This window comes from Piliocolobus tephrosceles, chromosome 13 (genome assembly GCF_002776525.5).
Source record: "Piliocolobus tephrosceles isolate RC106 chromosome 13, ASM277652v3, whole genome shotgun sequence".
NCBI classification, from domain to species: Eukaryota; Metazoa; Chordata; class Mammalia; order Primates; family Cercopithecidae; genus Piliocolobus; species Piliocolobus tephrosceles.
Window position 1 is genome coordinate 40,097,918 of NC_045446.1, and position 12,362 is coordinate 40,110,279.

Here is a 12,362-nt window from a genome sequence, read left to right on the forward strand (position 1 = left end):
CAAACAATTTCTTAACAAGAGGCCAGAAGAGACAGAAAGTGCAGGGGAAACTGCCACTTTTAAAACCATCAAGTCTCCTGAGCTCTCCCTCACTATCACCAGAACAGCATGGGGGAAATTGCTCCCATGATCCAATCACCACCCTCCTGGTCCTTACCTTGACACATGGGGATTAAAACTTGAGATTAAATTTTGGTGGGAACACAGACAAAACCATATCCTTCTATCCCTTGCCCAAAATCTCATGTCCTTTTTCTTTTTTTTTTTTTTTTTTAAGTTTTTCTTCCATGGAATGTTAGAAATTTATTTATTATGACTTATTCTTATTAAGTGCCAGCTTAATGCTGCAGAAAACTTCAAATCACCCTTGATAACCCACTTTCTTGTATCCTACCCAAATTACTGATCAAGAGTTTTTCAAGTAAAGACATGCTCTTCTCTCTTCTGTATAAAACTTTACGAAGTAAAGGCAAAAGATTGTGTACATCTCGCTGGAAAATGCTGCCCAGGGCTCTGGAGACGGTGGCTGCCCGGGTTCCCTTCACTGTCCAGGTCCTGAAAGACTCTTGTTCATGAACTGTCTCTTCACAAAGCAAGTCCACCACTTGCTAGGTTTATCATTCTGAGGGTCGAAAACTTTCTCACAAAGTCTCAGTCCAGTCTCTTGCCTTAGCTGTTGTAAATAGGCTCTCATCACTTCATCTTCCTGTTTGTTTGCAGGTTGGCATAAATTGCGTTAAGTGGAAAACCAGGCTCTCCAGGAATGGGAAAATTAGTGATTCCCAATGTATACATTTCTTTCTCACCTTGGCTTTTGGAATTGCACTTTTGGAGTTTCTTCAGACATTCAGAAATGTAGAGAGTTATATATATCAAGGTCCTATCAGCTTCATTCTTAATTTCATAGTTTTTGAAGAAGACATTGGCCTTGAAGTAATAGATGGCTTCATCCACTATATCTGTATCTTTTGTCTCTCTGGGTGCAGGTCCTTTGAATTGACTTCTGATAGGTAAGAGTGCCATGTTTCCGATGAGTTTGGTGTCAGGATCCATGAGAGAAGAGTGGTAAGCCGGCATCTTGGCAGCGCCCGGGTTCCAACCCAGAGGAGCAGAATCCAGGTAGAGCCTCATGTCCTTTTTCTATTTTAAAACCAATCATGCCTTCGCAACAGTCCTCCAGTGTCTTTACTCATTCCAGTATTAACCCAAAAGTCCAAGTCCCAAGCATCATCTGAGACAAGGCAAGTTTCTTCTGCCTATGAGTCTGAAGAATCAAAAACAAATGAGTTACTTCCAATATACTGAGAGGTGAAACTGGTTGGGCTTCTGGGTCAAGTGGGGACTTGGGGAACTTTTCTGTCTAGGTAAAGGATTGTAAACACACCAATCAGCACTCTGTGTCTAGCTAAAGGTTTGTAAACGCAGCAATCAGGACTCTGTAAAAACGCGCCAATAAGTGCTCTGTGTCTAGCTAAAGGTTTGTAAATGTACCATCATCACTCTGTAAAAACGGACAAATCAGCACTCTGTAAAATGGACCAATCAGCAGGACGTGGTGGGGGAGCAAATAAGGGAATAAAGCTGGCCACCTGAGCCAGCAGCGGCAACCTGCTGGGGACCCCTTCTATGCTGTGGAAGCTTTGTTCTACTCTTCACAATAAATCTTGCTGCTGCTCACTCTTTGGATCCGCACTACTTTTAAGAGCTCTAACACTCACTGGAAAGGTCTGCGACCTCACTCCTGAGGTCAACGAGACTAGGAACCCATCTGGAGGAACAAACAGCTCCAGACACGCCACATTTAAGAGCTGTAACACTCACTATGAAGGTCTGCAGCTTCACTCCTGAAGTCAAGCAAGACCATGAACCCACTAGAAGGAAGAAACTCCAGATACATCTGAACATCTGAAGGAACAAACTCTGGACACACCATCTTTAAGAACTGTAACACTCACTGCGAGGGTCAGCGGCTTAATTCGTGAAGTCAGCAAGACCAAGAACCCACTGAAGGATCCAATTCCAGACACAATAAATTTGGGGTATAAGTATTAGGTAAATGTTCCCATTCAAAATGGAAAAATTGGCCAAAATTACAGGCCCCATGCAAGTCTGAAATCTGCTGAGCAGTCATTAAAATTTCAAACTCCCAAATTTGCTTTGACTCCCTGTTTTACAGGTCACACTGCAAGTGGTGGCTCCCATGGCCTTGGGCAGCTTTGTTTCTGTGGCTCTGCAGGGTGCAGTCCCTGAGACTGCTTTCAAGGGCTAGTATTGAGTACCTGTGACTTTTCCAGGTGTATGTTGCAAGCTGTCAGTGAGTCTACCTTTCTGAAGGATGGTGGCCCTCTTCTCACAGCTCCACCAGGCAGTGCCCCAGTGGGGACTCTGTGTATGGGTTCCAACCCCACATTTCCTATCTGCACTGTCCTAGCAGAGGTTGTCCCTGACTGCAACTGACCCCTGCAACTGACTTCTGCCTGGACATCCAGGTGTTTCCATACATCCTCTGAAATCTAGGTGGAGGTTCCAAAAGCTCAATTCTCATCTTCTGCCCACCCACAGACCCAATACCACATAGAAACCACCAAGGCTTTGGGCTTGCACCCTCTAAGGCAATGGCTCAAGTTGTACCTTGACCTCTTTTAGCTGCAGCTGGTGCAGCTAGGATGCAGGGTACCATGTCCTAGGGGTGCACAGAGCAGTGAGGCCCTGGGCCCTCCTCACGAAACCATTTTTCTCTTAGACCTCTGGGCCTGTGATGGGAGGAGCTGCTGCAAATATCTCTGGTATTTGCAAATATCACAAATTTCCCCAGTCGTGGCTATTAACATTCAGCTCCTCATTACTTATGCAAATTTCTGCAGCCTGCTTGAATTCCTCACCAGAAAATATGGTTTTCTTTTCTACCACCTGACCAGGCTGTAAATTTTCAAAACTTCCGTTCTCTGCTTCCCTTTTAAACTTAAGTTCTGATTTTAAACCACCTATTTGTGCATACATATAACTGAATGCCTTCAGAATAAGTCAGGTTACCTCTTGAATGCTTTGCTGCTTAGAAATTTTTTTCTGCCAGATATCCTAAATCATCTCTCTCAAGTTCAAAGTTCCACAGATCTCTAGGGCATGATCAGTCTCTTTGCATAGCAAGAGTGACATTTGCTCCAGTTCACAATAAGTTCCCTCATCTCCATCTGAGACCACCTCAGCCTGGACTTCACTGTCCATATCACCATCAGCATTTTGTTCAAAACCATTTAACAAAACTCTAGGAAGTTCCAAACTTTCCCACATCTTTCTATGCTCTTATAAGCCCTCCAAACTGTTTCAAACTCTGCCTGTTACCCAGTTCCAAAATTGATTCCATATTTTTGGTTTGTCTTCATAGCAGTATCTTACTCTAGGTACCAATTCTCTGTATTAATTAATTTTCACACTGCTATAAAGATACTACCTGGGACTAGATAATTTATAACAAAGGAGGTTTAATTGACTCACAGATCCACATGGCTGGAGAGACCTTAAGAAACTTACAATCATTGCAAAAGATGAAGGGGAAGCAAGCACTTTCTTCACAAGGAGCCAGGAGGAAGAGAACACAGGGTAAACTGCCACTTTTAAAACCATCAGCTCTCGTGAGAATTCGTTCACTATCACAAGAACAGCATGGGGGAAACCACTCCCATGATGCAGTCACCTGCCTCCCGGTCCCTCACTTGACATGTGGGGATTAGAATTAAAGAGTGGAGTGCAGTGGCATGATCATAGCTCACTGCAGCTTCAACCCTCTGAGCTCATGTGATCCTCCACATCAGCCTTTCAAGAAGCTGGGGCTACAGGTGTACACCACTATGCCTGGTTAATATTTTAATTATTATTATTATTATTTTTTTGTTGTAAAGTCAAGGTCTTACTGTGTTGCCCAAGCTGGTCCAGATGGAACTCATGGTGTCAATGTGATCCTCCTGCCTCAGCCTTCCAAAGTGCTGGGATTATAGATGTGAGCCACTGCACTTGACAATTATCATCTTTTTGGATGATTAAACAATAGCATGGATTTTAACAAGTTTATAGAATAACAACATAGATGAGAGTATAGAGTGTTTTGGTGACTATATGTGGATTCTGGCTAGAATGAGTTGGAGACAGAATAGAAAGAGATTTCAAATGATTATTAAAGAAGATATTCTAAGAATCACAGGAAACTAGAGTACTGTGTCTATATGTCTTGATTCAATGGTTCTTGACTAATTAAAATGGAGCAGGAAAAGTAAAAAAAAAAAAAAAAAAAAAACAAATTTATATCCTTGAATGTTTTTGACAATTATATACTATTTAGCTTATCAGTATTATGAACACTCAGAAGATTAAAAATATATTTCACAGTATATTTTTATATCTTGTAAAATGTATTTTACAATACATTTAAAGGGACTTTCTAAGAATATTGACAACTGGTTGGGAAATCATTTGATTTTCATTTCTATCAGTTGGTAAATATTGGATATAAGAAACCATGTTATTTTTGCAAATATATTCACCCCGAAAACAAAATGAAAGGAGCACAAACCCTGTCTCTGAAAACATTATTTAGAAGATACAATAAATGTTGGCCTTAAAAATTTTCATTTTGAATATAGTATTATGAATAATATTTTAAATGATCTTCCAGTGCTTTGGTTTTATGGACTTATTTAATGTGAACATTATTTCTTGAAGTTTAATTAGAAATGTAATCAGCTCTGATGTGCCTGAGCTAAAAATCAAAAGTGGGTATATGGATATTTTTCCTATAATAGCTGTTGCATTTCTTACTTTAACTGAAAAATTCCTAATTCTATACCTTTATATGAGGTACTTTGAAAAAAATGATGAAAAAAGCACTTGTGATACATGAAAAAAAAAACAACAACAACAAAAACAAAAAACAATAAACACTCTTCTTGGTATCACTAAGGTACTGTAACACTGTCAGTCATTCCACCCAGAAATTCACAGACACACACACTTTATGTAATTGTCACATAAACCCCAAGAGGTAGATCTTATTTTTACTTTTTAGGTAAGAAAACCATGGCTCAGAATGGTGAAGGGACTCATTTAATGTCACACAACCAATAAATTACAGAACTGTGATTTGTTCTTCCTGATACCATCTCCTATCTTTTTTTATACACAGACTTGGCCCAGAATATACATGATGAATTGGAGGCACTTCAGGAGGTAACACAAGAGTGAACATGCTGCTTAGAGAGGCTCAAAGTTTCTTTCTGTGTACTAGCAATACAAGAACAGATATCTGAGAACTAAAAAGAACAAAAAAATACAGTAAGATAAAATAAACGTAGTCCTCAACTTTCTTATTGACAGATTTGTTTTCTGTGTTATTAGGGACTAAAGAATAAATAGGTATATTCACAATAGCTAAATAGAACTAGTAAGTACTAAGTCAATTGTATATTCCAGAGGAATAGAACATAGAACCTCTGGTTGCAGTCTGTAAAATACTTGGGGTATTTATAACAAAAATGGCCTATTGCAAGACGAATAAAACAAAAGTGGAAAGATACTCCTCATCATCAAATTTTTAAGCCTGTGAAAGATGACTATTTGGCCATAAACTGAAGTAGTTTGCCAGCTTAATCTACTAGTCACTAAATTAATATAATGAAATATGATTTGATACCAAGTGAAACATTTGACTCTGTGCAAAGAGTACTCTAAAATATTCTAAATGGATGAATATTACATGTTACATATATTTCTGAGTGGAGTGGTACATTTAAATTATCCAAGAATAGTCCCCTAAAGATTGGATTCCCAGAAAACAAAAATTTGGCTTATTAAAAAGGTTAATTAAAACAGGCTCCATGCCCAAGGCAATCAATTTTGGTCAAACACAAGGCTTGGTTTTCTGTCTCCTAATTATTCCAGAGAGAATCTGTTTTCAATTGTAAATGCTGAGGTTAACAGCTGAGGCAGTAGCCAGTGTTCTGTCATGTCACATTGCTGTCTTATCATGGCTATTACCACATCATGGCATATGCTGGTGCTTCCCCAGTTACATTCTACAAATAAAGAATGAGGGACCCTCTCTGGATTCTGTCTCTACCAATCACTATACACTGCTCCCAAATGATGGGTCAATGGGGAAAAGACATGAATTTTCTCCAACAAAAGGGGCTCTAATGGGACCAATTACATGCTTTCTGGTATGTGTATTGTTCTACACAACACAGACAATTCATCTCTCACAGAAAAATAGTCATACAACTTAATGTCAACACTCAATATCAGGCATTAGTCAAAATTATGGTAATATTTGTGTTACTAAATAATGAAGAAAATCAGACTTACGAGCTTCAGATAGTACATCAAGTTTCTAGAAGAAGAAAAGTCTTTCCTAATTTTTTCCTGAAGTTTTCAACTAGGAATGTTCTTTTAATAACTCAAGTTTATTTATCATAATTTTGACTTGGAAACACGAAATGAAACAGTTATTTACCAAATATAATTTATATACTCAAATAATTATATGTTTAGTTTTAGATAATGAATCAATAATTATAAAATACTTGGATTGTAGATTGAGAGATATTTATTGATAATTTATATCTTGGATGGATTTAGTATATGGTATACATACTTGCATAACAAGATGAGCTACCTGCATAACTGTAGAACCTGAGAAATATATGAAGAATACAAAACAACTAATGCAGAAAAATAAGACATTCATAAGTTTCTTGATGGGATTTTTAATTAATTAAGAAGTTGAATAGATATATAATGAGAACATTTTATTATAAATATTTTTGGTAATGCTGCAGCAATTCATTCAGATATACTACTAAATGTAATATTTATTATATATAATAAGGCAATATACAAAACATTTGTAGGTCCTAGATGTTTCCATTTTTAGCCTAATTAATGAATCTTGACAAATTAACTTCTTAGAGTTTTATGCAGAAACCGAGAATTACAAGTTAATTATATCTACTAATATCTAATTTTACATATATAGGCATATATAATACATATAAACATGTTAAATGTTTATATAACATATAAATTATGTTCTACATATGCTTATATATTTATACATGCTATATATAAATTTATATTTGATATAAAATTTATACATTAGATATAATTGGATAAATATATAGATATGGTGATATCTAATTATATAAAAATTATATGTAATATTAGATATTCAAATATATAGATATTTAATATCCATATAAATATTAGACATATAGATACATTATAATTTATATTACATTTGTATATAAATATTTATCCTTAAATTTTAAATTTATTTTAATATTAAAATGAATTTGCAAATAGGCATATAACTGGCTTTTTCTTGGGTTGGGGTATCAATTAAATTTCTAATGGGCAGAATTTAAATATGTATATATAGAATTTGTTTGCTTTACTTTCAGTTTTATTCAGTTATAATTTCTAGAGCATTGGAAAATAACCTAAGACAACAATACACATGCGTTTCATATTATTTGTTAATTTTGAAGGTTATATGTTCAATCTCCAAACCTCGCTCTAGTATTCCAGTGTAAAGATATTCAAAATATCCTTTACTTATTCCAAAGTCTTAAAATTTTTCTTACAGTCTTCAAAAAGAATAAAGCCACCCAGGAAAAATATATATAAATATAAAATGCCAATAATTAGACAGTAGTTACCTATTTCTATGTAATACACAAATGTGTTTAATTTTTAACATTGATAAAGTAATCATGATGGAGTTGGCAAGAGTTCACAAGAAAAGAAAAAAGGCATTTTGGGGAAAAACACTTGACTTAGAAATGTAGTAGAAGAAAATAAAAGTTATCTCAGATTGTGTTAACACAATTTGATGCATATTTTTTGACATTGCACACCTCTTAATGGAGACAAAGACATTAGTAAACCACTTGCTAATGGTCAAAACTAAACAGATGAAATCACACAAGGAACATAATAATAGGTAACACTAATAAAACATTTACATTTTATATGAGAATCTGTTCTAAATCATTCACATATTTTTATTCATGTAAGCCTCTTAATAGTACTGTAAAATCCCCCCATTATACAGATTAGAAAATGTATGAAGTAAAATTGATAAAATCTATATTATAAAAGTAACTTGTTCTTGAATCAAACCTGCCCCTCAGGTCAGAGTCAGATCTGCCCCCCCCCCCCTTTACATTGGAAAAATATTTATAATTCATATAAATATGAGTGAAAGGAATACTGTTTTGAGTTTAGAACTCACATTGCTCTTCCTTGAAGAAACTCTTCACTTTTCTATGATAGTGAAGTTTACTATGCTACTATGAAACTACAAAAAGCCTTTCCTTTTGTGGTTTTCTGAGCTGTCCCATGATACTTAACAGATCTCAGAATAGTTATAATTATCATCATTGTACATTTATGAAGCATAAAATTGTTTAATGCACATTTTTGATAACGTGATATGCTAGTCATTCAGATATGTATTTTAACGGATGAAAAGGAATATATCTAAATATAGATACAGATCTATAGATTGAGAACAGTATCTCACAAAGATTTGACAATATGTCTCATGGGGAGAGAAAAGAAAACTATAAGGTCAAAAGTTAGCTGCAAATTGGAGGTAAAAAAGTTGCATTCAATGTGGATCTTTCAAAGTAAAGGCTTGATTGGGATTGATTCAGAATTATGATACAACAGTCCAGGATTAATGGATACTGTAAAGTAAGGATCTTGAGGCAATTCAAAGAACTGTGAAAAACAAACTGTCTATTAATGTTTTCCATTGAAAAGATGGCGGCCCTTTCATGAAGTTCCTGTAATAAACAACCAAACTACTTGCTTTACCAGCACAGTCCGGAAAGAGCAAAGACATGTCAATGGAGACGGTGGAATAGCAAAGTCATGTTAATGTACAGTATGGCTTGGTTTTGGTTCTCAGTATCCAGAGGGCAGAGGTAGACAGATTTTGGCTTTTACTACTTTACAATCATGTAGAAGAGACAGTTACAGGAATAAATAATTCCAATAAATAATTGTGGACAGTGCTACATAGTTCAGGAGAAAACTTCCTAGAAGGTAGATTATGGAAGGTAAGAATGTAGATTATAGATCATCTAGGTAAAATGCCTTTAAGAATGTATGTTCTTAATATGTTGAATCTCCATCTGAAGTTTCGACTGATTGTATAGTCTTCTTACTGACTTATTTTATAATGTATTTATAGCTAAGGGTCCTACCAATATATCTATCAGAAGTGTTTGCTTCTTAAGAATTTCTGAGGACTTGCTGTACTACCCCAACTTTAATTTCAACTTTTTCTTTTTTTTGAGATGGAGTTTTGCTCTTGTTGCCCAGGCTGGAGTGCAATGGTGCCATTTCGACTCGCCACAACCTCTGCCTCCTGGGTTCAGGCAATTCTCATGCCTCAGCGTCCCGAGTAGCTGGGATTACAGGCATGTGCTACCATGCCCAGCTAATTTTTTTGGTATTTTTAGTAGAGATGGGGTTTCTCCATGTTGGTCAGGCTGGTCTCGAACTCCCAACCTCAGGTGATCAGCCCCCTTCGCCCTCCCAAAGTGCTGGGATTACAGGTGTGAGCCACCAGGCCTGGTCAAGTTCAACTTTTAAAATTAACTGATGTGGAATTCTGTGAGTCATGTCATCTTTGGCTATACAGAGGAAATGAAACAGCCTTGTCAACAGACACACACACCCACACACAAACCTCTCTGTACCAATATAGAAGAGAGAAAAAACAAAAATTATTATAAAGTAAGCATTAAGAGATTTATGTGCACGTAAGTTAGCATGAGAAACTGATTATGAAATTCAGCCAAAACCGAATATGTTTTGTAAAGCAAAGCACAACTTTTCTTATCTTCTTGAGACAGAGAACTGCACCTTGTTGAAAGTCACCTGTATATCTCATGAGTTAATTCCAGAGGTTCGTTTTTACATTTTTAGAAGTCATCTGACCTGGATCTCGGTGATATCTATACATTGTAAAAACTGATGATGGGCCCCATCCCTAGAGAGGTGTATCTCTATTCCAAATGTTAAAATATGGACTTGGAATTATTATGCCTCTAAGGAAACCCTTGTGAGAGGAGAGAAGAGAAAATGGTCTCCTTGCCTTCTACAACCAGAGAATGCCATTTTAATTTTAACTTTTTACATATGATTCATTTATAAGTAACTCTCAGATATCAACACAAGCCTTTAAAAGCTTTTAAATATAGTTATGAAAACGTGACTAGATACATGGGCTTTGTAAGCAGAAGAGCAATCAGAATAAATTTAACTTGCTTTGTGTTTTTGCCCTGTGTCTTGCTTGCTTTGTTATGGATTTCCATATATGTGCTCTAGGTAGAAATTATTTTTGATAGGGGAGTAGGATAAAGAGGAAATGATAGAATTACAAATAGGAAGAATGAATAGCAAGCATGGGGTTATTCAGAGCAAATCCCTGCTGGGAAGAGATTTGATGATTTGATGACTTAACAATTTTAAGCAATTCTTTGCCAGGCTAATTTAATTTTCAGTTTGTCACCAATGTGTGGCTGTACCGTGATTTGCTTATGTTGTGCTCCTTTAAATCCTAGCTGAAATTTCTCAACAGTTGACAAATAATTTGAGCTGTTTAAAAATGCTTATGTCACTCTTATGCTTATATAAAAGCATGCATCATTGAAATGATCAATTATTGTTATTGTGCTAGCCAACAACCTGTAGTATTTATTTATCTTTTGTTTAATTTTAGCTCAGCACAGTGGGTGGCAATTGCTAGGCTTTTCATAATCACACCTATTTATCAGTATCTGCATTTCACCCCCTGAAATCTAAAGATACTCTTTGTCAGGTATATGATTTCTGAACCCCAAAATAATAACAAAACTTTAGTATAGTGCCTTTAGAGATATTTAAAATTCAAGGCCTGTTCTCCATTGATGGTAATGCTTAAATTGCCTGGCTACACATACATTTTAAGAAATTATGATAAGTAGAAATTCAAGTTATATATTTCAAATAACTCAAATAAACTTTAGTACATTTCCCCTTTGCTTTATTAAAGCAAAAGCAAATATGCCACAGGTAGAATATAATTTCTTCAAAATCAAATAGGCCACATATCATCAATTATTCAACGTGGGGATCCAGAGCATGATGGATACCAGCTGTGGGCTGTGGAGATCCAGGAAACTATATGCTGCCTTTTCAATTTTCTATTACATAAAACAATATTAGCAAGAAAATAATCATTTGAGAGTAAAAAGAAGGTTGATATATGTCACAAAAATAATTTGTGCCAAATATATAGGACTGAAAAAATGAGAACATCTTAAGCAAACGTTTATAAAAGAAGAGAATTATTCTAGTTCTGATAAAAGATTATGAATTTTAAAATATTAAGATGTATCTAGAATTTTACAGAGGGGAGTAAAATATTTTGTTATATTTCTTAATTTTATAAATTGAATAATATAAGTTTATGTATTAAACATAACATCTTTCTTTTCCATTTTCCCTGTTTATTATCTACCTGCCTTTCTCCATTTTATTATTTCTCCATTTATTCTTCTTTCTTTCAAGTAAAAGTAAGCATTGGTTGAATGAAAAAGACCAATGTACTGCTCTCCAAAATAATTGGGGAGGATGGAATTAAAAAAAAAAAAAAATTTTATCATAAAATAAAGCATACGGATACCATATTACAAATATAGAAAACATAAAATATATGAGCTATAGCATATGTATATAAATACGGAAACTAACATATTTTAAAAATGTCACATCATACATTAAACAGTTAATATCAATACATACATTACAGTTTATAATATATTAATAATTTAAATAAACAAGACCTCATTAAAAGGGAATAATAATCACCACACATTCATACCAAAAGACTTTAAGCAACCTAAAGAGAAATAAAGTTTAAAAAGGTAAAAATTAAAATTAAAATATAAGAATTTTAATTAATGACTTTCCCTCATTCCAAAACCTAATCCAGAGTAAGGCTCTAACTCTCTTCAATTCTAGGAAAACTGAAAGAGGTAAAGAAGATGCAGATGTTTGAAGGTGGCAATGAAAAACAAGTTTAAAATTGGGTCAAATAAGTTAGTCAATTCCTTACCTTTCAAATTCTCTGGTTTTAGTGATGTATGTACTGCTGCTATTATTCAGGATTAGGTTGACTGAGTGTATTTATAGGGGATGGGACAATATTGTTTCATCCTGATTTCATGTAAGAGATATTAGGCTCTAAATTAGTTTTATTAGTTAATGATACTAATAACATTTATTCTATAGAGCTTTTTACATATATTATTTTAATT

The 12,362-nt window shown here is 35.0% G+C and overlaps 1 pseudogene across 1 annotated transcript; it reads right to left on the minus strand.

Moving 5' to 3' along the window:
• Positions 1 to 286: 286 nt before the first annotated feature.
• LOC111525884 lies at positions 287 to 1,145 on the minus strand (annotated as a pseudogene). The gene has a single exon (XR_002726225.3). The product of XR_002726225.3 is annotated as an actin-related protein 2/3 complex subunit 3 pseudogene (transcript).
• Positions 1,146 to 12,362: the final 11,217 nt, after the last annotated feature.